The 9,199-nt window shown below is 36.8% G+C and overlaps 1 protein-coding gene and 1 long non-coding RNA gene across 2 annotated transcripts in view; both read right to left on the minus strand.

Annotated features, from left to right (window-relative positions):
• The window catches only part of LOC306985353 (cadherin-like protein 26), a 146,028-nt gene that overhangs the window by 91,450 nt on the left and 45,379 nt on the right, over positions 1-9,199 (minus strand). The gene's annotated exons all lie outside the window — the stretch shown is intronic.
• Positions 7,033-8,645, minus strand: LOC306985365. Its single transcript, XR_013794788.1, has 3 exons — positions 8,588-8,645; positions 7,794-7,853; positions 7,033-7,161 (listed from the first exon to the last, which is right to left on the minus strand). It is a non-coding gene; the product is annotated as an uncharacterized lncRNA (long non-coding RNA).

The following is a 9,199-nucleotide window of genomic DNA, read 5'->3' on the forward strand; positions in this document are numbered from 1 at the left end:
CAAAGTGTATCTCAAGTGTCTCAATGTGTATCTCAAGTTTTCAAAGTGTATCGCAAGTAGAGGTCGACCGATTCATCGGTTTTGCCGATTAATCGGCACCGATTGTTGACTGGTGGAACTATCGTTATCGGCAAAAATATATACCGATAGTTTTTCCTGGTTGCGTCCATTGCTGGAGCGGCTGAGAAGCGCACGCTGTCATTCATTACACAGTGTCAGAGCTGAGAAGGGTCTGCTGGCATGATGCAGTACAAGAGCGGCCTCTAGAGGTGTAATAAAAACTATCGCCTCGTGTTGTTTACTTCGACACGTGATTCTGCGTGCTGCACTGAGAGCACATGCTGCGGGAGAGCGCTGACATCAGATGCGCGTTTAAAGCACCGACAGCTCAAATGTATGTAGCCTATACAGTACATTTTGTCATATCATTATAAAGTGATTAATTTGTTGACTAAATGCTGCATTAGTAGAGACAGTAGGCGTTTGTTTGCCTTCGAGGCTGAGAGGACGCTAACATTAGTAGTACCTCAAGCGGTTAAAACACTGACAAACGTAAGTCCGACCCGAATGTTTAATGTCACAATTGTTACCTCTATTTGCATTAGTTCATATCCAGCTGGTCACTTTTATGCATTACATATGCAGATAAGTTGCATATTTAAAGCTAGAGACGTATAAGCAAACTGATATGTTCATACAGCCGACAGAAACATAAACGAATCAGAAAAGCATTCGATTTCGGTTATTTATTTTTTTCATCTTCACTTTAATACAAATTTTGTTACTTTTTAATTAAGTTGGCTTGAAAAGAACAGTTAAATAGTTACATTTTGAATGTAACTGGTTTTATTTGTTATTTAGAGTATTACTTTTTGTTTCAGTTTGAATGAATGTCTTTTATTGACTTAAATATTTATTCACATTTATATATTTATTTCATTTAGCATGTTTTCATGGTTCAATACAGTTTTTTTATTTTTATAATAAAGTTCAGCACTGTTTTACTTGGAGTGTTATGTTTGTTTTTATCCAGTATCAATTTTAAAAACTATCGGTTCATTAATCGGTTATCGGCAAGTATGGCCCAACCTAGCTATCGTTATCGGTAAAATCCACTATCGGTCGACCTCTAATCGCAAGTGTCTCAATGTGTATCACAAGTTTTCAATGTGTATCACAAGTGTTTCATTGTGTATCTCAAATGTGAGGGGGCACCAAAAAAATAGCCTCCCGGAAGGTCCGGGAGTCTCCCGCATATTGATAGCGGCTCACTGATGCCCGCAAATTACCTGTAGTTAAAATCTCTGGAATCTAGAGCGAGCGCGCCCGCGAGACAGAGACTGTGCTCCAAACCGCGTAGCGCGTGCACGGCAGAGAGGGAGAGAGAGCAAGAGGCCGCGCGCGTGTGCCTCATGAAGCGCATGTAATATCATGTAATACCCACCGAAGTTTCTCGGGGTAAAGCGCATCATAAAGCCCTACCCCGGCTTTTTAATAGCAAACATTATGCAATTATGCTTAGGGCACCAAAATGGCTAGCAGCGGCACTGATTGCAAGTGCCTCAATGTGTATCGCAAGCGTTTCATTGTGTATCGCAAGTTTTCTATGTGTTTCGTCTCATACGGCCTCCCATAGTATGCCGTTGATTGCTGATTGTTCACTCAGCATGAGTTATTTGGATTAAAACTAAAATGTAAGTAAAACATGAACTGTTACCTTATTTATGTTTAACGAGTGGTTCTCTGCATTATTACAGAACATTTGCAGGTCAAGAAGTTCCAAGAACTTCAAACATCCAAAGCGCGCGCCCCGAAAACCAGCGTCTCAGCGCAAGAATACTGAATTGAAGTCTTTCACGTCTTGCGCTTGCACGGACGCGTTTGGCGAGTATCCTAGTAAACAAGGCGGTTATATCTCAAGTGAACGTAGACAGTATATATTCAAATAGGTTCGGTCTTAAAGGGGCAGCAGCAGTTTTATAAACCTGCTGCTGTGTTTTAATGTTAATCAAACAAAGGACAAATAAATTACCATACTCACTGCTCTTGACTAAATATGCTACCTTTTTCAACTTTACAAAAATATCCATCTATATTTAATTTATAGAGTAAGGAATAGGCCTCTGCAGTGTTTTTTTTTTCTTCACATTTGTGCTGTGCTATTGATGAACAAATTAAGTATAAATTTAATAAACAACTAATATGATTGATATTCTTTATGTTTCTCTACCAATACATTTAAAAATTACAAATGCAGCGTCTTAAAAATTAATTGAAAATTAAAAATACAGGTATCAAATATGGTATCAGCGAGTACCAAAAATGAAAGTATCGGTATCGGACTCGGTCTGGAAAAAGTGGTATCGGTGCATCCCACAGTAGTCTAGATCCCTTCATTTCATTTCATTCTTGCATTTGTAATAATGATACAGAAACAGACAAAGATGCTTTCAAGATGTGTGATGTATATATTAAAAGACTCATTGCTCCTGCCTGTCAATGCGTGTAATTGGAGCAGTACACACACAGGCCGGCCATCTAGCATTAAGGAAAGTATTTTTAACACACCTGTTGCATTGTGTTACACTTGGGATAAAATATGTCTTATTTTTTAACTCCACCTTTAGAAAACGTCTGCACTTTCTCACGGCATCAGTGCGAGGGAAAATGAAACAAAAGAGAGAGCCTGCGAAAACATGTATTCTTGAAACATATATGCTGAGAGATCCTGGGTGAGGCAGATTCATGTTTTTTTGTCTTCCATATGGGACAGACATGTTTGCCAGCATTTGACTTTACACAGACATCATGTGAGATTATCATTAGAGCATGTGTATTATATAACTCTGGCACACATTTGTAAAATGCATTTGTCACATACTGCGGTCTGAACTTGTCAAATAGCTCTCGGCAATGACGATGGGAAATGTGTGAGGGTTCACCCTTACAGTTGAATGAGCAAAAAAGAAGAATCAAAAAACATATAATAAAACAAATAACTTTATTCAGCAAGGACACATTAAATGTGACAGTAAAGACTTTTACATTGTTACAAAAAATATATTTAAAATGAATGCTGTTCTTTTGACATTTTTATTCATTAAAGAATCTTAAAGGGAAAAAAGTCTCACGGTTTCCTCAAAAAAATTAAGCAGCACAACTTGATGTGATAATTAAATTGATAATAATACGACATGTTATACACACATATACATACACATGACACTCAGAACCCCAGTTTTATACTAAAGTATTGCATTTTTGACATGTAATATATGACATAAAATATAATATTTTGTCATACAAACTTTTAGAAAGAATGTGCAGTCAACAGTAAATGCGGTGCAGGAACTGTGAACTGGAATGAGTTTTGGATTATCATATACTTACTGTAAATAAAGGTCATAAACAGTCCCTCAATGCCTGTGTCATCAACGTCTGGCTCTTTACTGCCCTCTACTGTCCACAGAGAGTGTTCCTGTGACTCTCACACAACAGTTTATATGTCATGCCAAAATGTTTGTAAAGAATGTAAACAAGCTAAGAAGTTTTTTGACGCACAATCATTTATTTGTATAGTAATCAAAAAGCTCACATACATTTATGCCAGCAGTTAAAGCTAGTGTGTGACCTCTTTATGATTTACTTGTCTTAAATAAAGAGACAGAGGGAAATGCAGCCACATCTTACAGAACTCAGAAAAAAGCCATTCTTAGACACCACTGAAGAGTCAACTACAGTGAAATCTTGATAATTACCATCAATAGAGTGTCTGTTAAAATCATTAGGGTCATTCAGTTCTGCAGTAGCACAACACTCTGTAACTTTGAAAATGATTAATATTATTTTGTGCAAAAATAAATAAAATAAGAAGACACTGTAATATGGTCTGTCCCCCTTCTTGTTCGCCGGAGTGATGAAATACTTAGCAGACTGCCAATGGCTGGCTGTCTAAGTGGTGTCCGCAGAATAATAGGGTTCATAGACAATAGGAAAAGTTTTTGGGGCAAACCTGACTTGTTGAAAAGAGATGGTGTTCATCCCTCCTGGGATGGTGCCGCTCTTCTCTCTAGTAATATGGCACATAGTCTTAGAGCTCAAACATGAATTGACGCTCAGGTCAGGAAGCAGACAGACTGGCTAAACCGACCGTCTGCTAGCGGCCTCACGTCACCCAGGTCAGATAAATCCCATCACTTAAGCCCCTTTCACACAGAGATTCCGGAAAATACACGGATAAAGTGACCCGGGATTTGACCCGGGTTTGTTTGAAAATGGTTCATTCACACTGCCAGTGATTTGCCGGAATCAGAGAGCGCGTTCACACACAACCCGGGTATGTCCCGGATAGACGCGTGACGTTATGATGTGACGTATAAGGTGGCGAACGAACGATCTCAGCTTCGGCGCGGATTGCAAGGAGCTCTCGGGTCTCTGCTTCAGTCCAGTTTGCAGACATCTTTTCGTTCTTTCTTGTATCGATGACGAACACAAACTTTCTTCTAACAGAGTAACAGAGTGGCACGATAACTACCACATTGCGAAGGCTCGTGCATCATCACTACGACACACCCCTTACGGCATTTGTCCTGGCTTTTGTTCACACAGCGCGCGTTCCGGGTCTGAACACGGCAATGTTACTAGGTCCCCAACACGGCATCGATCCCGGCATTAAACCCGGGTCGTGTTTGCGTTCACACAGAAGGCGTTCCGGCAATTTGCCGGCAATTTGCCGGGTTCAAAGTGCTGTGTGAATGGGGCTATAGAGACTCTTTCACCTAGATATCATCATATAGAGACTGTGTCTGCTCCCCGAATTAGTAAAAACTCCCAACCCCATTTAAGGGTAAAAATTCATCATGTTAATCTTGCTCAACAAATTAAAAGCAGATATAATAAAGATGAACAAATGATAAAGCTCAGGTTGCTGAATATTCAATACCTTTCTTCAAAATCACTTATTTTTAATGACATGAACAGATCATAACCTAGATGTGTTGTGCTTGACCTGGCTAAAACCAGACGATTACATTAGTTTAAATGAGTCCACCCCCCAAGATTATAGTTATAAGCCTCGTCTGAAAGGCAAAGGGGGAGGTGTTGCTGTAATTTATAGCAATATCTTCAGAATTACTGAGAAGTAATTCTTTAGTTTGTATTTGAATGATTTGCCTGATGTTTGCCCGGATGTAAATATTCAAATGTACGCCGATGACACTGTTGTATATGTGCATGGTAAAACAAATGAACAAGTTGCACAAAAATTAGATGTCGCAATGTCCAAAATTTCTGACTGGCTTACTCAGTGTTGTTTAACGTTAAATGTTCAGAAAACTGCCTGTATGTATTTTAAAATTAAAAGGAGGGAGGAGAATCTTCCTGATATATTAGTTTGTGGTGAAAAATTACAAATTGAGATATTTTACATATCTCGGAGTTATTTTAGATACGCATTTAACATTTGAAAAGCATATAAAAAAAATAGTTTGCATAGTGACACCTCAACTTAGAAATTTTAAATTTATACGGACTCAGCTCTCACTGGAAGCTGCAAGAATTTATTTGCATTCTTTGATTTTTTCTCATTTTTCTTCACAATCTGGAAAATCTACTCTCAGACCTTTATATACTTTATACAAACGTGCTTTAAAGGTATTTGACAAGAAACCTAATAGATGCCATCACTATCTTATAATCCAAAAGCACAATTTTCTTACTTTTGACAATTTTATTATATTTCACAGTTGTTGTTTAATGTATAAAATTGTAAATGATCTTGCACCTCCTCCTTTAAAAGCATTTAGCTTCACGTAGAGAAAATTTAAGACAAACAAGGGCTTCATCAAGAGGTGATTGTGAAGCACATTTTAGAGTAACTGAGTTTGGTCGATCAACTTTTTCTGTAAGAGCTGTTAAAAACTGGAATAACTTACCAATTGTTATTAGACAAAGTCTAGTTTCAAATATAATTATTTTGAACTGTTGGTGCTTTATGTAACATCTGCGTGACTAGATACTTAACGTGTAAATGATAAATCCCATTTGACATTATTGCTGGCTACTGTATACAGGCCACCATACAGACTTTATCAAAGAATTTGCTGATTTTCTATCAGAGTTAGTACTGGCTGCAGATGAAGTCATAATTGTTGGTGATTTTTATATCCATGTAAAGAACGAGAAAGACGCATTGGGATTGGAATTTAAAAACATTCTAAACAAATGTCAGAACCCACTTGTTGTCGTGAGTACACACATACTTTAGATCTAATATTATCACATGGACTCAATGTTGATGCAGTTGAAATTCTGCAGCAGAGCGATGACATCTCAGATCATTATCTACTCTACATTTAGTCAAGGCTGTGAAGCTGACTCCCTGATACAAATGTGGTAGAACTATCAATTCTACCACTAAAGTTTGCTTTATAAATAATCTTCCTGGTCAGTTTCATCTCCTTAGCATACCCGATAGCTTAGAAGAACTCTGTGTTGCAAAAACTAGAGGTTTTTCGCATTTCGTGGAAAGAAAGCACGATTGCATACAGATTGTTCCTAAAAACTGCTAGATCACAACCCTAGGCATTTATTTGATACAGTGGCTAGATTAACGAGAAATGAAGCTTTAACATCTGACGTTTCCAAACAGAACAGCAGTAATGACTTTATGAACTTCTTTACTTGCAAATTTTATAATATTAGAGAGAATATTATAACTACACAACCGTTTGCCACAGAATCTCATCAGAACTGGGGAAACATTCCATTCCGTTTCATAAAATCATTAATTTCTTCTTTGTCAGTAGGATATGTACCAAACACTTTTAAGCTGGTTATTATTAAACCTATTATTAGCAAAAAATGCAACTTGATCCTAGAGAATTAGTCAATTACAAGCCAATCTCAAATCTACCCTTTCTGTTAAAAATACTAGAAAAGGCAGTATCCTCACAACTGTGTTCCTTTCTAGAAAGAAATGGTATCTGCGAAACACCTAGACTATTTCTGAATTGTCTGCATTGCTGGCTTGTTTAGATTCCCTCGTCCTCTTGTGGAGTCATATGTAAAATGATGTGGATCTTTCTGGGGTTTTTTCCTGCATGCAAACCTTTTCCACATGGTGCAGTACTGCCATCTGCTAGTTATAAAGATGAAGTACATCTGCAAAGACCCAGTACATGTCCTATTACAGCAACTCATTTTACATGTGCTTCAGTGGATCATGTTAATAAAAGTGCTCCTATTATGATATTTTAAAGCATCCCAATTTTGTTTCAAATAAACAACAAGGTCAAACAACACTTTAATTTCCTCATAATATTAGGCCAGTGAATCTTTGGGTAGACAGCGAATCGATTCGATTCACCATCCATAGGTTTTCGATTAAATTCAAGAAAGATTTTTGCTAATTCAGAATGATTCGATTCTGTATTTTGAATGCATTCATAGAATTATTTAAATGGTTCCCCCAATGTGTCTTAGTCAGGATGCAAATAAACAGTGGCATTCAGGGGGACAGAGAGTGGGGGCAACAACAAAAAAACTTTTTCCGATTGTTAATATTCAGTTTATGTTAGTTCTTATTGATGCTGCATAACTTTATTTTAATAGCCTTTTACCATTTGTAGAAACTTACATAAGCCAAAATTTTAAAAGGCTTTAAAAGTATTGTTAGTTCACGTTAACTTTTGTGTAGGATAGTGTTAATGACACAACCTTATTCTCTGTGTCATTTATAAATGACAAAAAAAAAAAAAGAGAAAAAGGTGAAGAAAAAAAAAACATGTACATACTGGTGCAGATGCAACTTTAATGCTTTTCATCTGTCCAAAATTGGAAGTACTGGTCTCGGGCTGAGGAGAAAATAATTACAGGCAAAATTATTCCTCACAATTAGACCACAGATGTTGCGCCTCATAAAACTGCACCAACTATTCTCAGGTAAACAAGTTCAGACTTTAACATGCGAATATAACTGCCGATACTTTGGAATGCACCCAATAGCAGAACCTGCTTTCACAAAGAGCAACAAGTTCCTGGATCAACATCTTTGTTGACATTCCAATCAACCAATCAGATTTGAGTGACAAGTTTACAGTTTATGGCTTACAACATTAGATGCTTCTACATCAGTGTTATTCGCTGATTTCAGGGATAGTGTATGGGTCGGGGCAGGGATGATTAGTATTACACTTTCTGAGAAACATTTGTTGACCCAGGAACAACAAATCAAAAAGCAAAATCAGGACGTGCGTCCTCAAGCTTGTTGTGGTTACAATACAAATAACCTGTTTATTTGTAGTCAGAGAGTGCATTAATATAATGAGCTTGCGTATTAATCTTAATACAAATTATTATTCATAATAAATAAAAAAATTGGTAACACTTTATTTCAATAGTCCACTTTAGACATTCTACTAACTATAAGTAACTTTGTAGCTACATGTCAACTAACTGTCATTAGAGTATTAGTAGACTGCAATAAGAATGTCTAATGTGGACTATTGAAATAAAGTATAACCAAAAAATGATACTTATTAGATTTGTTCTAAAATAATTATCTTAAATAATCTTTTAAAAGAATTACCATGTAAGCTTCGAATCCGAAATGTATGTGACAATGGTTTGGTTGCCCTCGTCATACAACCTGTATGACGAGGGCAACACATGTATGTGTTGAAATTTCTTGTTTTTGCAGTCACAGAAGAAACAAAGTAATAGAACTGCAAAAAAACAAACAAACAAGGTGTGTCATTATATTACATATGACTTTAATCTGCATACATTGAGAAGATTTCAGATTTAAGAGAAAGTGATATTACATGAACTGCACATTGTTTAAATGATCAAATAAGTGGACTAGGTACGTTTACAAGAAAACAATGTATACTATAATGGTGACGTTTTTCCTTTGCGGATTGTTTTGAAAGTGTTGTCATCTGTACTTCACAAAGATCTGTGAAAACGATTAAAAACGCTACATTATTCATGCCAGGCCAGTAGATGGCGATGTGACTTTGTAAAGAAACACTACGCGCCTGTAGACTGAACACGCAATGTGCATGGCGTCACCATTTCACAACTTCACGTTTTTGCTTGTTTACATGGAGATGATAATGACCAAACTATATATCATTTGAAAGCTTACAATCTCTAGTTTACATATTTGGTGACTGATTTTCAAAATAAATTACAGAGG

This window comes from Phoxinus phoxinus (genome assembly GCF_949152265.1).
Source record: "Phoxinus phoxinus genome assembly, chromosome: 18".
In the NCBI taxonomy this organism is placed as follows: Eukaryota; Metazoa; Chordata; class Actinopteri; order Cypriniformes; family Leuciscidae; genus Phoxinus; species Phoxinus phoxinus.